The sequence below is a fragment of the Lepidochelys kempii genome, chromosome 9 (genome assembly GCF_965140265.1).
Source record: "Lepidochelys kempii isolate rLepKem1 chromosome 9, rLepKem1.hap2, whole genome shotgun sequence".
NCBI classification, from domain to species: Eukaryota; Metazoa; Chordata; order Testudines; family Cheloniidae; genus Lepidochelys; species Lepidochelys kempii.
In genome coordinates this window covers 49,521,448-49,547,721 of record NC_133264.1, presented here as the reverse complement: position 1 = coordinate 49,547,721, position 26,274 = coordinate 49,521,448, and the positions used below count along the sequence as shown (strand labels likewise).

Sequence of the window (26,274 nt, the reverse complement as noted above, 5' to 3'; positions counted from 1 at the left end):
TCCAGAAGTCTATTTTGCATGTCACGTGCCTCTTCAAGAGGGATCTGGAGTTCAGTCACCACCCTCTGCAAATGCTCCTGGCATTGCCTGTAGTTGTCAAGCAGTGATGGAAATAATGGAGCAATTGCTTCATCAGCTGAGGAAGAGGATGTGCCCACTGGAACCATCAGCACTGGTGGATCCAGTTCAATTTCTTCCTCTAGGTACTCAAGAAGCACATGCTCTACTAACTGAAAATATTAAGACATGAAACCATCGTGGATGAATGAAAGTAACATTGGACAGATGAACAAACGAAGACCAGTTTTGTGTAGGTCTGGGCCTCTCATTTGAATACCTGATTGCTTTCACCAGGATAAAGTCAGTTTCAACTCAAAAAGCAATTCTAATTCCCCTGTGAAAAGATTCCACCTTAACCACAAACCTTAATTAATTACAGAATGCTAAATGAAAGGAATAGTATTCTCTTCATGAAGTAACATTTCCTCAAGAATTTCATGTTGAAATTTAAATGAGAATATTTATTAGTAAAACCATTTTGCAGACCGATTCCCAGAAGAAATGGAAGTTTTCCATATTATGCTGATTCCTGAGCACTAACCAAAACAGTAAAACTGTTTAGATAATAACTCACAATTAAAAGACAAGGACAGGAGACATTTCAATGAACATATGTACAGAAAACGGTGATGCCTGGCTCTCATGAAAGCATTCCCCTGTTCTTCATTCCTAAAGTATACACATTTCCTTTCTACAACATCTGCAAGGAACCTGTGCCTGCAATTCAAATTGCTAGATGGCTAACCTCCCTTTAATAAAATTGAATGATTTATAATGGAACTTCAAGCAGACAGAAATTGGGTAATCATGAAGTACTCTTTCAAAAATCTGTACTTTTGAAGTTAACCTGTTCTCCATTTGGTTGAATAAAACAAGTCTGTTACCTAAAGCAATTAAAACTCAAATATTTTGTATAATAATCAAACCGGTGTTATTCTATTGCTATATATATCAAGTATCTCCTACTTTAAAAATTGGGAACTGACAATAGAATCAGATGTCACCAGATAAAGATGTATTGCTACACAAATGCTTAGGTAAAGTTGCTATTTATTTTCATTTATTTTAAACAATTATTTTATTTAGTTTTCAGAATATAAAATAGACAAAGCTAAACAGTAAAGACTACTGCTATGATCTAGCAACAGCTAGATACACTTATACAATATCATTACCTAATCTACATATAGTATTGCAGAGATGCTGAAGACCACATATGTATTCCGAAATACCAGAGGCACATGCAGGCACATCTGAAAAATTTTAGACTATAGAATTCTTCTTTCCTTTGGGAAAAGAGACAGAGAGCAAAACTACTTATTCCAAATGCCAAAACCAAAAGCAGACTACACAGATTCAATCTGCAGACCAACAAGACAAAAGCCAATTAACAGATTTTAAGGTCAGAAGAAGCCATTAACATCATCTAGTCTGACCTCCTGCTAACCACAGGCCAGAGAATTTCACCCAGTGATTCCTGCATTGAGCACAATTTGTGATTGCACTATGTGACGTCTTTATAAAAGACGGTCAGTCTTGATTTAAAAGTTATAAGTGATGGAGTATTTATCCCATCAGTTGGTAATCTGTTCCAGTGTGTCAGACATGAAATGATCACAATATTGTCACTGTAAAGAAGTTTTACAGATTAAGTAATAATTGATCCATTTGTTGTTGCGCGCAAAAGGGATTCCCACGTTTAGCCATCACCTTGCAAATTTAATTTGCAGTCAACCAATAGTACAAGAGCATTCAAACGAATGTTCAGATATAGCATATTCAGGCACTCACTGATGCCCACAACCACATCATCGTGGCCTCTTACATCCAGAAAAACAATTGTAAATCTGCTTGCTAATAAATACCCCCACCCATAAAGAAATGAGCCACTAGCGTAGCCAAACAAATAGGCCTCACATCACACCTGAAGTTTACCAAACGGGAATGCTAGAGGCAGGAAGTTCCAGATACACCGCAGGCCCTCCACAGACCATTCAACCTGCAGAAACTCAAGGTGGGGAGCTTTGTCTGGACTGGTGGGGAAAAAAGGGAAGTGATTCCTTTAAGGGTCTCTTTTCCCTCAGATGGTGAAGAGAGTGACTGGGGGGAGGGAGGGAGGAAGGGAAGGGAAGGCATCACCTGAGCTAATGGACAGGCCAGTGGGAATCAAGTAACCCATTGGCCCTGCACATATATGGAAGGATATATAAAAACTCTGTCCCTCCAGACTGAGCCTGCTCTCAAACCCCATTAGTGTCTCCCGCCGTCCTGTTCCTGGGATTAGCAATAGGACCAGGTTTTCTGGTATGTTGCAAGGATTGCAGGAGATCTCAAACTTAATTGCACACCACCCCCTTCTAAAAACAAAAATTACTAGACAACCCCAGGATGGGGGACCGAAGCCTGAGCCCGCCTGAGTCCCGCCAAAGCCAGAGCCCCACCACCTCAGATATGGGGGAACAAATCCAAAGCCCAAGGGCTTCAGCCCCAGGCAGAGGGCCTGTAACCTGTGCCCCACCACTCAGGGCTAAAGCCCTCAGGCTTGGGCTTTGGCCCTGGGCAATGGGGCTCAAGCTTCGACTTCCATCCCAGCAAGTCTAATGCCACCCCAGCAACCCCATTAAAACAGGTCATGACCCACTTTGGGGTCCTGACCCACAGTTGGAGAACCGCTGAGCTATTGCATTAATCGCCTCTTTGGGGACTGGGAAGAAATTTTTCCCTCACCACCAGTCTGGCCAGCACAGGGTGGGTTTGTTTATTTTTGGTTTCGCCTTCCCCACAGCAGCTCAGGGACTCGGTGGGGTAGGTCAGGATGTAAGGTTCAAGTTGTTGCAATTTACCAGGTGACAGGCATCCAGTGGAAGTTCACGTTCCGTAGATAGTCCAGTTCCTTGATGAATTGGAAAGGAACTTAGGAGGAATGCATCTCCTAAAGAAGCTGGGGAACGGGATTGGGGTTCCTAATGTCTGGCACAGTGAGGAGATAACCCCATTTCCTCAGCCCCTTAACCCTTATATGAGAGGAAGGTGCTGGGGTATCAGCACCAGGCTAGGACTAGCTGTGGAGGAATGGGGGGCTGACGGCAGCTCTCCACCAGGTAGAAATGATTAAGGAAGGAATCACTGTACAAACTATTGCCATTTAGTTCCCAGATGAGTTAAGAAATAAAGCTGCAGCCTAATAAATCCACATCCGTTGCATTTTCTCTTTCCATGTGACTAGGACAATGCATTTCCACTGGCTGTGGCATGCTTCAACTCTGAAACAGACAGCCAGAATGACCCAGAAGATCTCAATACCTGTGGCAGAACAGCTCTCTCCAGTAATTGCATATGAGGCCATTTAGGACTTTACAGATTATAAACAAACACCTTGAGCTGCTCCAGAAACAAATAGCCAATGTAAATCACAGAGCACTGGTGTTATTTGCTCATCTCAAGAAATGAGCCACTATATTCTACACTAGCTGAAGATTCAGAGTCCTCTTCACCAGTAACCATATTTCTGAAGTTAAAAAGGCATGACTATTTGTTCTTATGACTTAGCCCTGATCTACGCTACAAGCTTAGGTTGAATTTAGCAGCGTTAGATCAATTTAACCCTGCACCCGTCCACATGATGAAGCCATTTTTGTTGACTTAAAGGGCTCTTAAAATCGATTTCTGTACTCCTCCCTGATGAGGGGATTAGCGCTGAAATCAACATCGCCGGGTCGAATTTGGGGTAGTATGAATGCAATTCGACGGTATTGGCCTCTGGGAGCTATCCCAGAGTGCTTCATTGGGACCACTCTGGACAGCACTCTCAACTCAGATGCTCTAACCAGGTAGACAGGAAAGCCCCGGGGACTTTAGAATTTCATTTCCTGTTTGGCCACTGGAGAATCAAACTGATATGCTCCGGCGTATGGTTGAGCTGCAGAAAAGGCACCAGGAGCATAGACTGCCACTGCAGCCCCTGTGTAACCGCCCGCCCTCCTCACCCAGATGCCCAAGAATGTGGCGGGGGCCCTCTGGGCACCCAACCACTCCACCCCAGAAGACTGCCCAAGCAACAGAAGGCTGGCATTCAATAAGTTTTGAAGTGCAGTGTGGCCTTGTCCTTCCCTCCTCCACTACCCCACCCGGTTCCTTCCTCCCCCACCCCTCCCAGGCTACCTTGGCAGTTATCCCCCTATTGGTGTGATGAATTAATAGAGAATGCATGAATTTGAAACAACAATGATTTTATTGCCTCTGCAAGCGGTGATCGAGGGGGGAAGGCAGTTGGCTTACAAGGAAGTAGAATGAACCAAGGGGGCGGGTTTTCATCAAGGAGAAACAAACAGAACTGTCACACCATAGCCTGGCCAGTCATGAAACTGGTTTTCAAAAGTTTCTCTGATTCGCAGTGTACCCTGCTGTGCTCTTCTAATCACCGTGGTGTATGGCTGCGCGTAATCAGCGGCCAGGCGACTTGCCTCAACCTCCCACCCCACCATAAACGTCTCCCCCTTACTCTCACAGAGATCATGAAGCACACAGCAAGCAGCAATAACAATGGGAATATTGGTTTCGCTGATGTCTAACCGAGTCAATAAACTGCACCAGCGCACTTTTAAACTTCCAAATGTACATTCTACCACCATTCTGCACTTGCTCAGCCTATAGCTGAACAGCTTCTGACTACTCTCTAGGGTGCCTGTGTATGGCTTCATGAGCCATGGCATTAAGGGGTAGGCTGGGTCCCCAAGGATAACTATAGGAATTTCAACATCCCCAACGGTTATTTTCTGGTCTGGTAAGTAAGTCCCTTGTTGCAGCTGTTCAGACAGACCAGAGTTCCTGAAGATGCAAGCGTCATGTACCTTTCCTGGCCATCCCACGTTGATGTTGGTGAAACGTCCCTTGTGATCCACCAGTGCTTGCAGCACCATTGAAAAGTACCCCTTGCGGTTTACGTTCTGGCTGCCAAGGTGGTCCGGTCCCAAGATAGGGATATGCGTTCTGTCTATTGCCCTACCACAGTTAGGGAATCCCATTACAGCAAAACCATTCACTATGACCTGCACATTTCCCAGAGTTACTACCCTTGATAGCAGCAGCTCAGTGATTCTGCTGGCTACTTGGATCTCAGCAGCCCCCACAGTAGATTTGTCCACTCCAAATTGATTCCCAACTGACCGGTAGCTGTCGGGCGTTGCAAGCTTCCAGAGGGCTATCGCCACTCGCTTGTGAACTGTGAGGGCGGCTTTCATCTTGGTATTCTTGCGCTTCAGGGCAGAGGAAAGCGAGTCACAAAGTTCCATGAAAGTGCCCTTACGCATGCGAAAGTTTTGCAGCCACTGGGAATCATCCCAGACCTGCAACACTATGCGGTCCCACCAGTCTGTGCTTGTTTTCCGGGCCCCAAATCGGCATTCCACGGCATGAGCCTGCCCCATTGCCACCACGATGTCCAAATTGCCAGGGCCCGTACTTTGAGAGAAGTCTATGTCCATGTCCTCATCGCTCTTGTCACCGCGCTGCTGTCGCCTCCTCGCCTGCCTTTGCAGGTTCTGGTTCTGAACATACTGCAGGATAATGCACGAGGTGTTTACAATGCTCATAATTGCCGCGATGATCTGAGCGGGCTCCATGCTTGCCACGAGATGGTGTCTGCAGGAGAGCAGAGTTGCAGCGGAAGTAGTGGCTGACGACGGATGCCACGAGAGTAGATATTTATAGAGAACGATGAGAGGACCTGCGAGGTGGATTCAGGAGAGCAGAGTTGCAGCAGAAGCGGGAGCCCATGACATCCAATATGGAGAAATTTGCTATCAAGACAAGAGCAGGAGAGCAGAGTTGCAGCAGAAGCGGTGGATGACGACGGTCATATAGAGGACCTGCGAGGTGGATTCATGGGACCAGGAGAGCAGAGTTGCAGCAGATGCGGTGGTTCAATGACAGTTAGCAGTCCTACTGCACCGTCTGCTGAAAGCAGTATGGCATCCGCATGAAAAAAAGGCACGAAATGATTGTCTGCTGTTGCTTTCACGGAGGGAGGGGCGACTGACGACATGTACCCAAAACCACCCGCGACAAAGTTTTGGTCCCATCAGGCATTGGGAGCTTAACCCAGAATTCCAATGGGCAGCGGAGACTGCGGGAACTATAGGATAGCTACCTACAGTGCAATGCTCCGAAAGTTGACGCTAGCCACCGTACTATGGATGCACTCCGCCAACTTAATGGGGACACACACAATCGACTGTATAAAACTGCTTCCTAAAAAAGTCGACTTCTATAAATTCGACCTAATTCCGTAGTGTAGACATACCCTTACTGTGACAAAGAATGGTTAGAGAAAAGTAGTCAGCTTCCAGGAAAAGTGAAAACGAAAAATGAACGACATCCCAAAGCTGTCCCATGAGAATCCATGATCAGTGATGGATCAAAATGGCCCAGAAAGTTCAAGTTATATTTGAAAAGACCAGACAAAAACCTTCAGTTGAAAGTGTACCCATAGGCTTTGGGCACCCTTTAAATTCTTGTCCCTCCCTATCCACACCAAATGAGTCCCATCAGAACTGAGCCCCAGCAAGGTGCACTATAGCTCATAGTAACACAAGTATGCAATTTACATATTAGACATGTCTATGTACAGGAGGAATGGGAGGTGGCCATTATTTAAGAAGGAGAAGATGATATACCTGGTAATTAAAGACTGCACTTGCAGAAAATTACGCTCTTTGAATTTATATCTGTTGAAGTTATTCACATTCTTACCACAAGTTAGATACAAACCAGTTCTGATGCCTGATCATTTTTCCAAGTGCACTGCAAGCCCATGTCCTCTTGGCTTGTTGTCCATATGCTTCCTCTTCAGGTTAGATAAACCAGACTGCTCTCTGAAGCTGCACTGAGCGTGTCTAAGATGGTCCAATATTGGATTCTTCTCTCTAAAACCAATAGAAATAAAAGAAAACTCAGTGTTGTGTTTAAACAAGAATGGACCTGAATAAACTGTCTCTAAGAGCTGTCCAAAATAAAACAGTGTATCAGTAATGCCAAGAGGAAAACTTCATTCTTGTAGGATGAAGACATGGCCTCTACAATTATGCTCTACAACTCTACCTACATACAGGCGAGCATATCCAATATTAGCTATTCTTCTTTCACTCTTAAGTAGAAGCATACAAGTCCAAGGTAGAAAAGATCTATTAGATCATCTAGTCCAATACCTGATAGCACAGAATTGTTCTCCACAATATATTTTGTTCTACATTTTCCAGTCCAATATAAATAATCACTGGTAAGGTTGGACAGGACACAAAAATTGGGGAGGTGGTAAATAATGAAGAGGACAGGTCACTAATACAGAGTGATTGTTTGCTTGAGCCCAATTCACCAATCTGTGTTTCAAAATGGCTAAAATATAAATGTATACATTTAGGAAGAAAGAATGTAGGCCAGAATTACATGATGGGGCACTCTATCCTGTGAAGCAGTGACTCTGAAAAAGATTTGGGGGTCATGGTGAATGATCAGCTGCACAGGAAGTCCCAGTGCAATGTTGTTGCCAAAAGAGCTAATGCTATCCCAGAATGCATAAACAGGGAAACCTCAAGTTGAGAAGAGAGTTTATACCTTTGTATTCAGAACCGTTGTGACTGCTGCTAGAACAGTGGTTTTCAAAATGCGGGTCGTGACCCAGTACTGGGTCATGGAATGTAAGGCACTGGGTGGCGGCAGCTCTGGTCAGCACCACCAACCGGGCCATTAAAAGTCCTGTCGCCAATGCTGCCCATCGAAGGCAGGCTAGTCCCTACCAGTTCTGAAACCACGCTGCGCCCTGGAAGCGGCCAGCAGCAGGTCTGGCTCCTAGGTGGGAGGGCCATGGTGCTCCGTGCGCTGCCCCCATCCTGACCACTGGCTCCGCACTCCCATTGGCCAGGAACCAGTCAATGGGAGCTGGGGGTGGGTGGTGCCTGCAGGCAAGAGCCGCGCAGAGCCTCTTGCACGCCTCCGCTTAGGAGCCAGACCTGCTGCTGGCTGCTTCTGCTTCCTTGGCGGCCCCACTGCACCACTGACTGGGAGCCGCTGGAGGTAAGCCAGTGCCCCAATCCCCTGCAGCCCCCCCAAACCTGGAGCCCCTTCCTGCACCCTAAACCCCTCATCCCCAGCACCACCCCAGAGCCTGCACCCCCAGCCCAGAGCCCTGACCCCCTCCCACACCCCAACCCCCTGCCTCAACCCAGAGCCCCCCCCCAACCCTGAACCTCTCATTCCCAGCCGCAGCCCTCACCCCTGCACCTCAAATCCTCTGCCACAGCCCATAGCCCCTTCCACACCCCAAAACCCTCATCCCCAGCTCCATTGCGTCGCAGGCGTCAACAATTTTCTTCAACTAGGTCGCCAGAAAAAAAAGTTTGAAAACTTCTGTGCTAGAATACTGCATCCAGTTTTGGTACCCAAAATTCAGTAAGGGTACGGATAAATTGGAGAGGGTTCAGAGAACATCAACAAGAATGATTAAAGATGTTTTCTGATCCTTATAATGATAGTCAAGGAGCTCATTATATCTACCTTACAGTCAATAAGTTTAAGGCCAGAAGGGACCACTAGATCATCTACTTGGTATAACACAGGCCACTAGCACCCACACATTAAGCCCAACAACTTAAATTAGAGCCAAGTATTACTAGCCACAGATGGGTCAGGTGTTCTGTGGGGGGCAGTCAGGGGGCGGGAAGTGGGAGGGGGAAGATGGGGGCGGGGGTCAGGCTGTTTGGGGAGGCACAGCCTTCCCTACCCGGCCCTCCATACAGTTTTGGAACCCCGATGTGGCCCTCAGGCCAAAAAGTTTGCCACCCCCCCTGAGTTAGACCCTGAGCATGTGAGCAAGAACCAGCCAGGCAAGGACCTGAGAGAGAATTCTCTGTACCACCTCAGCAGTCTATCCTACTCCATGCAATGTCCCATATACAGCCGTGGCCATCCGTGATGCTTCTGAGGAAGGAGATTAAAAAAAAAAAAACAGAATGGGGCAGGGGAAGGGGGAATTCCTTCCTGACCCCTGCAAGAAGCCAGCTAAAACCCTGAAGTATGAGCTTTTAGGAACACAAGACAAACAGGAAGTGAACCACATGGCTGTGGAGCTCAGCTCAGTTCCCCCTAAGCTGCGTGGCCATGTGCACAGTAGCCTATTAAGCATGGCACAGGCACTCAGGTTGCGGGGGGGGAAAGGCGTGTCTCCCTCATCCCCGGACCTGCTGCAGCCGGGGGAGAGGCGCCTCTCCCTGCTGGCCCCAGCCCAGCCCTGGAGCTGCTGTGGGCAGAAAATAGGTGTCCCTCCACCAGCCCGAGCCCAACCTGGACCTGCCGCGGCCAGGGGAGAGGCGCCCCTCCCCTGGCCCCAACCCAGCCCCAGCCTAGACCTGCCGTGGCACCACCATAGCCCCAGGGCAGCCTGCACCACAAACCCCTCATTCCTGGCCCCACCACCAGCCAGAGCCCTCACCCCACGCACCACAACCCTCTGCCCCAGCGCTGAGCCTCTTCCCATACTCCGAACCCCTTGGCCCCATCCCTTTACATTAATTTTGTTATGTGCATCAATATGGAGGTGATGTGGCACACATAACCTTTATATTGGTGCACATAAAATTCATTTCACACATGTGAGAAAAATTAAAGGGAACACTGCTTCTGAACCCTGCCCCCTGCCATCACAAGCAATCCCATCATACAATCCCACTCAAATTTGTCTAGCTCTCTGAAAACTAATTAAGTTGTTTGCCCACATAACTCCTTTTGGGAGGCTGACCCAGAACCGAACAAATTTGATGGTTAGACAGCTTTTTCTGGTTTCCAGTCTGAATTTATTCATTGCCAGTTTATATCCATTTTTTCTTGTGCCAACATTGTCTTTTAGCTTAAATAGCTCCTCACCATCCCTGGTATTTACTCCCTGATATATTTACAGAGAGCAATTATATCTTTTCTCAGCCTTCTTTTGGCTAGATTAAACAAGCTCGTCCAGCCTCTTCCCATAAAATGAGCCCTTCGTTCCCATCATCCTACTCGCTCTCCTCTGCACCTGTTCCAGTTTAAATTAATCTTTCTAGAACATTGGAATACTATATACAATTCTAGTTACCAAACAAGGTCTTACCAGTGCCTTGTACAATGGCACTAATAGCTTAACAAAGCAAAGGTTTAGGAGTGACTTGATTATAGTCTGTAAGTACCTACACAGGGAACAAATATTTACTAATGGGCTCTTCAATCTAGCGGACAAAGGAACAACATGATCTAATGGCTGGAAATTGAAGCTAGACAAGTTCAGGCTGGAAATAAGATCAATTGTTGATGGTAAAAGTAATTAACCACTGGCACAATTTACCAATGGTCATGGTAGATTCTCCACCACTAACAATTTTTAAATCAAGATTGGATGTTTTTCCAAAAGATATGCTGGAGGAATTTTTTTTTTGGGGGGGGGGTGTTGGGGGGAATCCTATGGCCTGGGTTATACCAGAGCTCAGAGTCACAATGATCCCTTCTGGCCTTGGAATATATGAATACGTGTCCTAGGTAATGGAGCTTACAGCACTTTCCTTGAAAGAATATGCCACATCAAATAGATTTTAGAAATTACATTTTTTCCATTCATTCATTACTAAATTTTCTCTTTCTTAATTATATTCTATCGCACCTGGTTATATCCCAGTGTACAACCCTAAACTATTAGTCTCCTTCCTTTGTGTTTACACCTTTCAAACACTTGTAGAAAACTATCATGTTCCCATTATCTACAGATGGCACTAGTTCCTAGAAAAAAGTCAAAGTTCCTCCAAGCCAATGGCTCATCTGGCTGATGCAGTTAAGGCATGACAGTTTCAGAACATAATAAATTTTGGATACAATCATCTCAAAAATGGACTGTTCTTACTGCTACAAACACACATCAGACAAAGACCTCTTCACAGTAGACCTAGTACTAATAATTAAGGTCCTCCAACCCTTAGTTGCTCCCCCGCACGCACACTCAGATGTGTGGGGAAATGATTTTTTTGTTTGTGTAAAAATAAAACTATGTTATAAAAGGAAAAAAAGCCTTCTTTCAGAACAGCTTTAATTACCAAAATCTCTGCACTGGGTATAGATATAGAAGATGGGATTCAGTGACTCTAGCACAATTTTGTTGCTATGGTCAGAGACTTTATTTCTAAAAGACAAGTGCCTATGGCCCTTATCCTGCAAAGACATGGGGATCTGCTTAACTTTATGCATTGTGCATATCCCCATTGAAATCAAACTACTCCCACAGTATGTCAAGTCATTGGAGAATCAGATCACAGGTATGTTTACATATTTTGAAACTGAAAATATTATATCGTACTAAACCTACTTCAAGTCTGAATACTTGGATTTACACTGAAATTGACTTTATAGGACTTTAAATCTTTCTAACAAACAGACTTTATATAACAAATCATAAGGTATTTGGAGGTTTGTAACAACATTATTATTTTAAGAGAAAATATAAAACCGGAACAAACACCTTTAATTATGACTTGGGAGAGACTGAAATCTGTTCAGTCAGAAGCAAAAACTTTACTTGCAGAACAATTTCCATTCCCGCACCCCTTCGTGTGTTAGCTTTCTGTGACTATTCTACAAAGTTAATACACTGACAGGAATGTTTTCTGAAACAGGCAGCTTTAAAATGAATATTGCAAAATATTCACAGAATGTGAACTGTGAATTTGTAATTGTGAACATTCACACTAGAATCCTGGTTCTAAGTGTTACATTCCGCTAAGACTGAGAACAGAAACACACAACATGAGCTGTGTTTATGTAAAACAGTTCAAATTACAAAAAAAACAAACGAGGAGTACTTGTGGGATCTTAGAGACTAACAAATTTATTTGGGCATAAGCTTTCGTGGGCTAAAACCCACTTCATCGGATGCACGCAGTGGAAAATACAGTAGGAAGATACATACACACACACACACACACACACACACACACACCATGAAAAAATGGGTGTTGCCATACCAACTGTAACAAGTCGCAATTCTCCAACATAAAAAACTTCAAAAAACAGACTCCAATGAGAAACTGCAGAATTGGAAGAGTCATTACACAAAGTACAATGTATTTCACCATGCTAATTTTCCCCCCTACTGTTACTCACACCTTCTTGTCAACTGTTTGAAATGGGCCATCCTGATTATCACTACAAAAAGTTTTTCTTCTCCTGCTGATAATAGCCCACCTTAATTAATTGGTCTCATTAGAGTTGGTATGGCAACACCCATTTTTTCCATGTTCTCTATGTATATATATATTCCTACTGTATTTTCCACTGCATGCATCCGATGAAGTGGGTTTTAGCCCAAGAAAGCTTATGCCCAAATAAATTTGTTAGTCTCTAAGGTGCCACAAGTACTCGTTTTTTTTCTGATACAGACTAACACGGCTATCACTCTGAAACCAGTTCAAATAATAAATACTGAATACTCACAATGAACTGTTCATAAACAAGCTACAGATCAAGTTTTATTTGAAGAAATAGTTCACCATATAATTGTGAACTATGAATGTCTCCATTCACCTGCAGACAATTGAAATAAATGTATTCATTACAATTTTTTTGATCTTCACTAATTATGAAAATGGAAAATTAAAAATATAATAAGAAAAGCAATTTCTTAATTCCCTTGTCAACTTAAAGTTGTTTAAATCTCTCCCCTCAGGACACAGCAAACAGTAAGAAGCCAGGAAACCATAAATTAAAGAGAAACTTCATATCTGACACAGAAAAAAGCAACATAAGAAAGCGATTTAAAAACAAAACAAAACCAGGTCACTTTGGAGAGTACTTTATCTCAGGAACAGCTTGACCTAATGTCCCCAAATTTACATCACCTCAAGACCTCAACTGGCACTCAATTTTCATGTCCTATGCCAGCATTGCACTAATGTACAATAATACTTTCTCTAATACTGTCATAACCATACAGCTAAGGGTAGCCTAGAATTCCTCCTTACCTGTAAGGGGTTAAGAAGCTCAAATAACTTGGTTGGCACCTGACCAAAAGGACCAATGGGGAAAGAAGATACTTTCAAATCCAAGGCGGGGTTGTGTGTTCTCTTGGTAAGCAGAGAAGCATCAGGTCAGAAAACTCCTCCTATAAACCATCCTAAAATGAGTCTCAATATTGCAAAAAGTGTAAGTAAATAAGACAAGGCACGTTAGATTAGGTTTTGTTTTAGCTTGTGACTTTTTCCTGTGCTAAGAGGGAGGTTTATCCCTGTTTTTTGTAACTTTAAAGTTTTGCCTAGAGGGGAATCCTGTGTTTTGAATCTGATTACCCTGTAAAGTTACCTTCCATCCTGATTTTACAGAGGTGCTTCTTTTACTTTTTTTTTTCTTTCTAATAAAGTTCTGTTTTTTAAGAATCTGGTTTACCTATTTGGTTGGTATATTATTCTCAAGCCTTCCCAAAAAGGGGGTGTAGGGCTTGGGGGGATATTTTGGGGGAATAGGAATTCCAAGTGGTCCTTTCCCTGATTCTTTGTCTAAATCACTTGGTGGTGGCAGCATACTGTCCAAGGACAAAAGGATTTAGGGAAGTTTTTAACCTAAGCTAGTAGAAATAAGCTTAGGGGGCTTTCATGCGGTCCCCACATCTGCACCCCAGAGTTCAGAGTGGGGAGGAAACCCTGACAAATATTTTTCAAACAATACTACCCTCAACACACTCATCCAAGAACTAACTGATTCTACCTTCATTGCATTCATGACAGAACAGCACAAAATGTCTCTCTACATCTATTGTATAAAGCATAGTTGTAGTCATGTTGGTCCCCAGGATATTAGAGACACAAGGCACGTGAGTAATATCTTTTAATGGACCAACTTCTGTTGGTGAAAGAGACAAGCTTTTGAGCTACAAAGAGCTTCTTCTTTAGGTCTGGGAAATGTATTCAGAGTGTCACAGCTAAACAAAGGTGGAACAGCTTATTTAGCATAAGTAGTTAGCACATATTTCAAGGGACCATTCAAGGTGACCATTCAAGACCTCTCCAGACATGGTGGGGTGAAGATAAGTGGGTTATAGATTGTTGTAATAAACCACAAATACAAAGAGTCTCTGCTCAGTCCATGATTTTTAGTATCTAGCAATGTTATGAATTTAAGCTTCCAGGCTTGTCTTTTTAATATTTGGTGCAGGTTTCCTTTCAGCTTAAGGACAGAGGTCAGATTTAGCATGATCGCTTTGTGAAAAGCATTCAACCACAGGTGATGAGGTGTTTTTGTTGTTTATCATTTTTCTGTGTGAGTTCATTCAAGAGCATAGTGATTGTCTAGTTTCACCCACACATATTTGTTATAGGGTCATTCAATGCACTGGATGAGGTATACCACTTGTGATAGGGATATGTAGAACTGTAGCAGACTGCCGACTCACTGGCGTGGTGCCTCCTGCTGGTCAGTCCGAGAATTAGCTCATCCAGCTCAGGAGCGCCCTCCTCTGGCTGATTTCTCGCCCTTGCTTACATGCCCTGTTGTCTCCACCATCTCCGGCCCCGTGTCCTTCCCCGACCCTGGTGCCCCTTACCTTGGGGTGCTGCCCCACAGCAGTGCCCCACACTCTGGGTCTCCCCTCCCAGGGGAACCCCAACCCCCCTATAACCACCTTGCCTCAGTGGCTACTGCCAGTTGTCATCTAGCCCCTTCTCTCAAGGGCAAACTGCAGTCTGAAATGGCCACTCATCACTGGCGAGGGGGTTTGACCTGCTGCCTTTTCTCGGCCTGGCTGCCTCCCTGCAGCCCTAGGACCTCCTGAGGCCTTTACTGCAAGGCCTCAGCCTGGGAGGTCACCAGGCCAGAGCTCCCCAACTCAGCCTGCCCTTTCCCAGTACTGCTCTGTCCAAGGTACCCCTGTCTCTGCCAGGCAGCTCGGCCCTTCTTGCTCCACTGCTTGAGCAAGACTCACTTCCTTTTCCCCAGGAGCCCTTCCTATACTGGCCCTGCTGGGCCCTAATTGGCTGCTTCAAGCCCATTCGTGATTGGCTCCCTGGGGCAGCCCTTTCCCAGGGCCGTTTTTAACCTCTTCCAAACCGGAGGGGGTGACTGCCCCGCTACAAGGACCCATAGATCTTGAAAGGTGTATTGATCATCATAGCAGTGGAGTCTCAAATACAGTATTTACAAGATAATGGACAACACTCAGGAATCCAACCCAAAGATCGTCAAACTCATCCATTGCATCCTTTATCATTTTACATTCAGTGACGAACACTTTTTCCAAACCATGGGAACAGCCATGGGTACAAGGATGGCTCCCCAATATGCCAACTTCTTCATGGGCCACCTTGAAGAATTTCTGGACAAATGCACCATAAATCAATGATATGCCTTAGATATATCAAGGATATTTTCATCCTCTGGACACAGGATTTAAACAACCCCAGCCATCCACTAAACCCTTTTTAGAACACTCCCACACTAGCATTAACTTCCTGGACACCATGATCAGCTTCAACAATGGAGCCCTACAGACAACTATATAAAAGAAATCCAACGATCACCAGACCTACCCTCATGGGTCCAGTATCCACCCCTAACACACCAAGAAATCTGTTCACTACAGCCAGGTACTCAGATACTACAGAACATAATCCAAGGAGAAAGTCCAGGATAAATACCTTAATAAACTTAAAACCACCTCCATTAAATAAGGACACTCAACCAGAGAAAGAAAAGGAGTACTTGTGGCACCTTAGAGACTAACAAATTTATTTGAGCATAATAAATTTGTTAGTCTTTAAGGTGCCACAAGTACTCCTTTTCTTTTTGCGGATACAGACTAACACGGCTGCTACTCTCAACCAGAGAAGTAGATTGCATCATGGAATAAGCCACCGAAATATCGCAAGAGAACTTGATTCAACACAGAAATAAACCCCCTCCAACCACACGCCTCTACTTGTCACCTACCACCTCACGCTAGACCCCATACGGGGTAGCATCCAACAATTACACCCATATTCGATAGGGACCACATCCTGAAAGAAATCTTTCCTAAATCTCCTCTTCTGGCTTTCAAACAACCCCCACTCCAACCTCATTATCAGAAGCAAACTCACCACAGACAAGGATACACCAATTCAAAGTGGCACCAGACCCTGCCAGAACAGATGCAAAAAATTCCACTGCTGCGATGAGCCACACCTTCACAACACACCTTTCAAGATTCATGGTCCCACACATGGCCTGACATAACAAAAGGTACGATTAAAATGTAATTATTTTGGTGCAAGTCTGTGTATGGATACTCCTATTTTGGAATAAAATTGGCTGCAGTCAGCAATAAACTGACTTAAATTGAGTGATCACACACAGACTTGCACCAAAATAACTATATCCGTTTTAATTCACACAAGTATAAAATGAGTGACAAAGAGTGGGTAAAACAAGCAGATGAGGGAAGCACAAGTTAATGAGACAATAGTATGTGAGCTCCTTGAAAATGTGGACAATTTGCCACTCAAAGGAGATTATCAACCAAAGAGGTCATTATGATCTTTGACTCATACTAATGGTTAAAAAAAAAAAAAAACACTCGTAGAAAGACAGAAGAGGCATTACTGAGGGCATGTCTACACTTGCAAAGTTACAGCGCCGGCAGTTACAGCACCACTCAGAGAGCGCCAAAGGAAAACTGCTGTTGTGTGTTCCCACTGACAGCTGCCTGTGCAATAGCATGTTCACACTTGTGGCACTATTCGGAGCAGTGCACTCTGGGCAGCTATCCCACAGAGCACCTCTTTCTCTTTTGCCGTTAAGACTTGTGGGAAGGCGGAAGGGGTCATGGGGCATCCTGGGTCCTGTCCCAATGCCCCGTGATGCATTGCTTCAGATCCCAGAAAACCCTCTGATTCCGTCTGCATTTGGTGCCATCTTTTAATGGTTTCTGTACTGCGCGCCCTGCCCCTTTCGGGCTGCAGGAATGGATCCCGACCTGTTGGTCAGTGCAAGCAACTTACTGGTCAACACGTCACTAGTGGCCGTGGAATTACTCCTTAAACTACAAAGGCAAGAGGAGTGCAACATCGATCTCAACATGCATACTAGCATGAGATTGCTTGTAGCATTCACAGAGGTGCTGACCACAGTGGAATGCTGCTTTTAGGCTCGGGAAACAAGCACCGAGTGGTGGGATCACATCGTGATGCATGTCTGGGATGACGAGGAGTGGCTGCAGAACTTTCGCATGAGGAAGCCACATTCATGGGACCGTGTGATGAGTTTGCCCCAGCCCTGGAGTGCAAGGACACGAGAATGAAAGCTGTCCTGCCGTTGGAGATGCACATGGCAATTGCACTGTGAAAGCTGGCTACTCAGGACTGCTACCAATCGGTCACTAACCAGTTTGGAGTGGGAAAGTCGACCGTTGGAGTCGTGTTGATGGAAGTGTGCAGGGCCATTAATTGCATCCTGCTCCAAAAGACAGTGACTCTGGGCAATGTGCGTGAATTGTGGATGGCTTTGCACAAATGGGCTTCTTGAACTGCAGAGGAGCAACCAACGACATGCACATTCCAATTCTGGCACCACACCACCTAGCCACAGAGTACATTAATCGCAAGGGGTATTTCTCAATGGTTCTCCAGGAACTTGTGCATCACCGTGGGCGTTTCACAGTAATTAACGCAGGCTGGTCCGGAAAGGTGCATGATGCACTCATGTTTTGGAGCACAAACCTGTTCAAGAAGCTGCAAGCAGGGACTTTCTTCCCTGACCAGAAGATCACCATAGGGGAAGTCAAAATGCCCATTGTGGCCTTGGGAGACCCCGCCTATCCCTTAATGCCGTGGCTTATGAAGCTATACACAGAGCAACTTGACAGCAGCAAGGAGCAGTTCAACAGGCTGAGCAAGTGCAGAATGACTATGGAGTGTGCATTTGGCCATTTAAAAGCCCACTAGCGATGCCTGTATGGGAAGCTGGACATGGCCGATGACAATATATTCCTATGCTTATAGCCGCCTGCTGTACACTCCATAATATTTGTGAAGGGAGGGGTGAAAGCTTCATTCAGGGCTGGACCGCAGAGGCTCAGTGCCTGGAAGCTGAGTTTGAACAGCCACAGACCAGGGCTATTAGAGGGGCACAGCGTGGGGCCATAAGGTTCAGGGATGCTTTGAGGCAGCAATTTGAAGCTGAAAGCCACTAATATTTGTTGCTATGCTCGGGACTGCAGTGCTTGTAATGCTTGGAGGTGATTGGTGTACATGATGCAAGAAGGGACCTTAACATAATTGTATGTTGCTTTGCAGTGCTCTTTTTGCTTTCACTTAATAGAATAAAGATTGCTTTCAAACCAACACAGTTCTTTTATTGAAAAACAACCAGAGAGTCTCAAACAAAAAAAAAATCAGCAGCAGGGAGGGGGATGGAGGAAGGGAGGTCTCAAGAGGAGGAGGGGTCCCGGGATGGCTACAGATTTGTGTATGTCCAGGGATCATACCCAACCTTCTCCTTTGGAGTACGATGTAGCGCGTGCTGTACTTCAGCAGGGCCAAACTGCAGAGGGATGGGTGTTGAGTGCAGTGGGAGTCCACAGTGCTGGACTGTGAGGAGGGAGCAGTGGAATGCTGTGGGTAGAGAGTGGAGCCAGGAGGTTGATAACAGTGTGTTGGAGATGTGTGTGGGGGCACATGGGAAAGAGTTTTGCAACAGAGGCTGCAGGGGAGGGTGGGCACGGAGCTGCTTGGTTTGAAGAGCTAGTATCACCTGGAGTGTGTCTGCTTGGCACTCCATAACTGTTAAGAGCCGCTCCGTGGCTTCTTTCTGGTGTGCCGCATTCTCCTTTAGGTCCCCTCTTCTCGCTGTCCCGCCACTCCTTCAATTCTTTTTTCTTGGCGGCAGACTGCATCATAACCTCACGCAGAAAGTCCTCTTTAGTTCTTCTTGGACGCTTTCTAATTCTGCACAGTTGTTCTGCCGCCGATAATATAGAGAGAGGCTGTGCTCCCAAGGTCAACTCTGTGAAGTTTAAATGCAACATTTTACAGAAGCAGTATTGTTTCCAACACAGAAAACACTGTTTCAGTGCTTTAAAATGCAGCCAGTACTCGCATACCTGTCATTAACTGGCTGACCTCAGGCAAGCACACATGAGCCACAAGACCCCCAAAATGGTGAGTAGCCACAGGGGCAGGGTAAATCACTGTTCCCAGACCCTGCTATACAATGGGCTCTTGGGAACCTGGAGAGAGTCAGCACTGTAGGGTGGGCCTGATTATGATCCCCTCCTGTGGAAAGTGTGGTGACAGGAATAATTATGAACAATATCTCGCTGCTGAGGGTGAGCAGGGAATCAAGGGAGGGTCTTCTCCAAGCCTGCGGCTTCCACCCTAGCGCCTAGCCTGTGTGAAGCAATAATCCCCCCACCTGTCAAGGCAAAGTGGCACGGGAAAGTTACTGTTAATGGGGCATGAAACAAAGCAGCTCTGCCGAGGAACCTGCGGCAGCGGATTGCCCAGTATCTCCACGAGATTTTCCTGGAGATCTCTGAAGGAGATTCCCATGAAGTGAGGGAGTGTATCAACAGCCTGTTCCACCACTCAGGCTAGGCATGAGGTGGGAGACAAGCCTGCTTTCTGCAAAGCTCCTGCCCCCAACAACTCGCTTCAGCAATTCCCAAAATCAGATCCACTTACCAGGGGCCTTCTCTCCTCTTTGCACTTCACCAAGCTCTGACTGCTGTGACTCCTAGGCTCCTCCAGGGTAGAAAAGAAAACCTGACTGCATGTATCTCTGGCCTCCGAGTCATCCTCTGCCTCTGGGTCCCTCTCCCCCTCTTTGTCCAAGATTGCCCCCTCCTGGCTCGGTCCACTCTCGACTGGCACGCAAGCCAATGAAGTATCCACAGGGTCCTCCACAGTGGAGGTGGGGTCACCACCGAGTATCGCATCCAGCTCCTTGTAGAGCCAGCAGCTCATGGGCACAGCACTGGAGCGGCGGTTTGCCTCCCGCGCCTTGTGGTAGGTGTTCCGCAGCTCCTTCACTTTGACCCTGCACTGCAGTGTGTCCCGGTCATGGCTCCTTTCTGTCATACATCTAGAAATCTGTCCGTAGGTATCATAATTCTGACGGCTGAAGCGCAGCTAGGACTGCGCAGCCTCCTCTCCCCAAATACTGATGAGGTCCAGCACTCAGCATTGCTCCAAGCGGGGGATCACCTGGTGCATGGAGCAGGCATGGCCACCTAGAAAGATGTGCTGAGACCACTGCATGCATCACAGAGCAAACAGGAAGGGGACTTTCAAATTTGCAAAGGAATGTATGGGGTGAGGCCGACAGTTGGTCAACCTGAGGGCAGGGCAGTAGAGCTCAAACCAATGGCCAGAGAGGTGAGAAGAGGCATTGTGGGACACCTCCCGGAGGCCAATCGCAGCGCTGGAATCACCACGGTGTCTACACTGGCACCGCAGCGCTGTAGCCCCGGTGCAGAAAGCTCCAAGCCTCTCCAAGTGTTTTGTTTTGTTTTTTAAGAACGCTGCTCTGCGCAGTTTCTGCGCACTAAGTGGCTTGGCAGCGTCTACATCTTGGGAGTTACAGTGCTCAAAGCTGCTTTACTGTGCACAAACTTGACAGTGTAGACAGGGCCTGAGATAAACCTGATTATACTTCCTACAGTAGTGTACCTACTCTAGCTGGAAGGAATTTTACTTAAGAATTATAAAAAGTTATGAGATGGTATCACTATAATTTGGGTTACTGCATTAACTGCAACAAGGAGATGGCAAATGGAGTTTCTTGAAAATGAAATTAGAATCAGAATAAAATACTCAGAATGTATACTACTATATTTTAACGGGCTCATTTGGATTAGATGGAACTTGAGAAAGGTCTGTAACAAATTATTTTAAATATAAATATCAACATAGGTTTTTATCTAAAAATGTCAAGAATCTGAATAGCCCAATGAAAAAGAAAAGTTGTTAATCAAGGGAAAGAACAGGTGATTACAGTACACCACACCCTTAAGTGTCTCAAGAGGGAAAATGGAGTATAAAGATCAAGCTTTATTTTCCTGTTCCACAAAACGTAAACCCTCAGAGATTAAACAAAAATACAAAGACAAGATTAATGTTAAATTAAATAAAAGCATTATAATAATAAGGAACATATGATGGATAGTTTCAATATAGTTCTAAATACAGTTAAAAGATGGCCCAGGCACATAGAAAATTAAGAGCAGTAGACTGTAAAGAGATTCTTAAAAACACTGGAGGATATAAATGCTGGAAAGTGGCAACATGCCATTAGAATTTTTTTACATAAACACCAATGCTTTTCTAGAACAGATTTTAAACAGTCAGTCCAGAACTGGCCTGATTCTTAGTTAAGAACCACAGGCACCCTACAACAGAGAAGATATCAGGGTCTTTATCACTTGTACCAGTATGTCAGTTAAACCTGCACCCTAGTCTACCAATGCTTCTGTTTTATGGTTTACCCTTTATTCTATACCTGCCTCTTTTAGACCTCATTCCAGCAAGGAGCTGAGAATCTCCAATGCCCATTCAAGCTAGTGGGAGTTAAGGGCACTCAACAACTCATAGGATTCAGTTAAGCACAAATGCATACACTTTATTAAGATATTTAATAAACAAAATTGTTTACAATGTGCATATATAGTAACCAATATTATGAACTAACATTTGGGTTAATTCCAAGCTCTACAGACTGGAACCAAAAAAACCTAAAACACATTCTATAGAGGCCAATGCAAAATGCTTGCTGACTGACTGCATTTTTTTAATTCCCTTTTGGAATTAAGAGAAATTCTTTCACTCTAGCATTTCTTGCCCTAATAAAATCTTCAGAACTGTTATTACTGTCTGGGTTAAAATACTGTCCCCTGAAAACATGACTTAAAGGAATGGGAAATCAAGAGAGTCACAGAGACAAATAATCTTTGGTGAAATCCTGGCCCTACTGCTGCCAATGACTTCTACCAGGGCATGATTTCTCCCATGTCCAGTTTTAGATCCCTTAATAATTCTATCTTTCTAACAAGACTACGAACATAATTTCATATTCACAATACCACACCCAGTTCCAAACAAAATATTCTATGTAAAAAGAAATACTTACAATACAGGGACAGGCTGCATAAACAGTGAAACTACCAGTTGCGGTTGATTTCTTCACACAGTAAACTTTGTCCTCAGCCAGGCTGTCGTGCCTGGATTGGTATAACATTTGTACACATTAATTTGGCCTGGGGAGTTTCTATCTAATTGAGTAAGGTGGGAGGGTTTGTTATTTTAACTCGTGGCTGATAACAGCTTATCAGTAACTTCTCAAAGGTCGAGTTCAACACATTTGAAGAGCGAGAGATGCAAAGAAAATACCGAGTAAGCCTGTGAATCCCAGAATTCTTTCTTCCCCTTAGGGTGGGGCCTTATGAGTCTCCAGGATCCCCCGCTTTTCCCCACACTCCAAGAACTTATTCTGCAGTCACAGTCCTTCTGAGAAAGGCAATATGCAGCTCTCTTCAAAGGCAACGAGCCCCACCCTTGAAGATGGCTTTAACTGCCATTAGGAGGAAGCAACATGAAATGCTTCCTTCCGAAGGAGGAGCTTGTTGTGTTTGCTGCATTCCCAGCTTCTGCCAATCCAGGTACTAAAATGAAATCCTGAACTCTGACTCAGCATGGCAATGTAACTGTGTCACCACCACCAGTCTTACAACCAGAGTTCCATGCCAGCCCCGTTTTTTTTTGTTTTATTTTAAATGATGCATTTAATGCCTAATACAGCTCTCACTGAAATTAATGGGAGTTCTTCCACTGATGTCAGTGCATGCTGAACTAGGTCCTTAAGCAGAGTTCATTATCCACTACATTTTAGGGTGCCTAACTGATGTAAAGGTATTTTTTAGCCATATACAATTGATGAATAGAAAGGTTCTGCTGAAATTGCCTGGATAGGAACACTTGGGTTCTCAGGGATAGCATCTGCAGAACCTACTGTCTCCAGCAGTCCACCCAACTTTGACTTTGTTGACCTTTAGGGTGTGGACCAAGACACATCCTCTTGGTGAAGCATTCTGTTGATTTTAGACCATCAGCTGGTTGAAGACTATAGAGAGGTATTTAAATTGCTTTTAATATTAAACTATAGTAGATGTCACATCCAGTTGAATTTAAATTTTCATTGTATGCCCAGATGCCACAGCAATGGGTGCACAAATGATTAAACAAGCCAAGAGGAGGGGGAAAAAAAAAAAAAGGCCACAGATAACCCCCTTTGCCCTCTTTCTCCTCCACCTCCTGTTCTTGTGATCTAATTCTTAGTAGCTGGGTTTGAGTCCTGCTCAAGACCCCATATCAAAGCAGCCTTGGATGATTTTCAGCATATTAACAGATGAACGCATTACTACACAAGATACCCACCCGAAATGGACTGACACCATCAGAATTCATTTCATGCTGGTGTATCTGTCAGAAAACAGGCTAAACTCATGAGAATTCATTTCCTAATGAATCAATTCCTGCTTGGGACACCTATATGAACTGTGGAGTGGTGCTTCAAAGCCAGTTTTGTTGCAGATGAATATTTTTGCACCACAAGCTTCACACCAAAAATTTTTTTTGTAAATTATCAAACTGATAATCAGTTCACGGTCATCAAAAGTTTGTTTTGCAACTTGTCTGCATCACAAAATAATGCTGTATACATATGAATCCCTTTCATAAGTAATCTGCAAAGATCTCTTATTTGACCTAACTGGTGGCTAAACCCTTGAAGGGTGCTACATCTTGCCTCTCTCAGGTGGACTTTAATGAGGTTTGCTGGATCTATTCATGTCACTCTTACAAGAACAAAAGGATTTTTCAAATTATTTTAATTTTATTAAAGGACTATCATTAGAAAAATATTGCAACAAACCTGGTTTAAATTGACATTCTTGTACTTTATTTTTAAAAGTAAAAAAAACTACTAAGGTCTGTTTATAATTTAAATAAATAAAAAAATAGGTTAATTTACCAACTCCTTGGGATTCATAACACATCTAGCAAGCCAACCTTAATCAAACCATCATGTCTTTCTACCTGTCACAGGTAGGAAGCAGCATTTCATCATCCCACATGGCTTGGAAAATATCTGCAGTCTTAATCCCAGGTAACTGCTGAGCTTCAAAAGGCTGGTGGCAACTTTAAACCAGAGAGAGAACTACAGACTTATTACTAATTCATCCTGGGTGCAGCTGCTCACCAACAACTGCTGGGTCTCTCAATTGACAAATGTTAGGCATTATTGTCACTTAATGGTATTTAGTACCTACAGCCCTATCTACTGACACATTTCCAAAATGTTCTGGCACCGTTTAACTATCAACATGAATTAAGAAAGTTTAGTTTAAGCCCTGAGTTGTCAAAGGACTCAGGAGCACAGAATAAGCTTTACTAGCCTGACACAGAAAAACAAAACTTATTACATGTCTGGAGAAAGCTGAAGCCCAAGGACAGAGGTCTGACAACCCACTGTAATTCACAGGCCAACAAGGCAGTGACTTAATTATAGGTCTAGGTATGACTGTGAAGAGAGTGAGAACGCATGTGTGTGCACAAACTTCCATGATTGCAGCCCTCTTGGATAGAGGGAACACTTTGTATATAAAGCCTGAAAAACATCCAATGGAAGAAAATAAATTATTTTATTCTGTAGAAGTCAAAGACAAACGTTGCTTATTTTGCCTCTGCTGACAATAGATTAGTCCTGTTTTAGAGAATAATTACAGCACAAGCCACACCACCACAAGGAAAACAATACCTTCCATCCCTCCTCCTCAAAGGCTTTACTTAAGGAAATCTAATGTGCCAACACATTCCCCCTCCAGCATCATGCCTGCAACGTACAACAATGCTCCCAACAGCGCACAAGCAACCACGGTATCTTTTTGATTAGACTGGCTCAAGGCTAACTGTTACGTGGACCTGCACTGTGCCAGTTTCCACTGGTGCAGCACAGTACTAGTGTAGATGAGGATCACGGGCATAAAAGCCCCAACAGTGCAAGTATTTCCCCCATTACCACCTCACCTGTTACAGCTTACATGGCCTATCTGGTCTACCTTCTCTACTCCACTGACCAGGGGTCATGTTTGCTGGAAGCCAGTTATATGTACAAACATCATTGCATACATTGGAGCTCCTTTGCACAATGTTTTATCAGCAATCAACTTGGATAGGTCATCTAGCCCAGTCCTCTGCATTGGGGTAGGACCAAGTATTTTCTAGCTCATCCCTGACAGGTGTTTGTCTAACCTGTTCTTTAAAATCTAAAATGATGGAGTTTCCACAACCTCCCTAGATAATTTGTTCCAGTGCTTAACTACCCTTACAGTTAGGAAGCTTTTCCTAAGGTCTAACCTAAATCTCCCTTCCTGTAATTAAAGCCCACTACTTCTTGTCCTGTACTCAATGGATAAGAAGAACAATTTATTAACCTCCTCTTTACAACAACCTTTTATGTCTTGAAGACTTACATCCCCCCTCAGTCTTCTCCAGACTAAACAAACCCGATTTTTTTAATCTTTCCTCATAAGTAATGTTTTCTAGACCTTTAAATCATTTTTGTTGCTGTCCTCTGGACTTTCTCCAATTTGACCACATCTTTCTTGAAGTGTGATGCACAGAATGGGACACAGTACTCCAGTTGAGGCCTTATCAGTGATGAGTAGAGTGGAAGAGTTATGTCTCGTGTATGGCTCAGACTCCAAAAAATGATGTTCATTTTTTTGCAACAGTACTATATCATGGACTCATATTTAGTTTGTGATCCACTATAACCCCCAGATCCTTTTCTGCAGTACTTCTTCCTGGTCCGTCATTTCCGATTTTAAGAACATAAGAATATACGACTGGCCAGACCAATGGTCCATCTAGCCCACTATCCTGTCTTCTGACAGTGACCAAGACAAAATACTTCAGAGGGAATGAACAAACAGGGCAATTATCAAGAGATCCATCCACTGCCGTCCAGTTCCAGCATCTGGCAGTCAGAGGCTTTGGAACACCCAGAGCAAGCAGTTGCATCCCTGACCATCTTAGCTGATGGCCATATCCTCCATTAACTTACCTAAATTATTTTTTAAACCCAGTTATACTTTTATCCTTCACAACATCCCCTGGCAACAAGTCCCAT

General features: G+C 44.4%; 1 protein-coding gene across 16 annotated transcripts in view; it reads right to left on the bottom strand.

Annotated features, from left to right (window-relative positions):
• Positions 1 to 26,274, bottom strand: part of MAP3K13 (mitogen-activated protein kinase kinase kinase 13) — a 140,949-nt gene that overhangs the window by 91,309 nt on the left and 23,366 nt on the right. For 11 of the 16 annotated variants that reach the window (XM_073360286.1, XM_073360288.1, XM_073360285.1 and 8 more), the window contains one exon: positions 6,829 to 6,983. The exons of 1 other annotated variant lie outside the window; for it this stretch is intronic. The gene's annotated coding sequence lies outside the window, so the exon portion shown is untranslated. 4 more of the 16 variants (XM_073360272.1, XM_073360280.1, XM_073360270.1 and 1 more) reach the window with 4 other exon arrangements.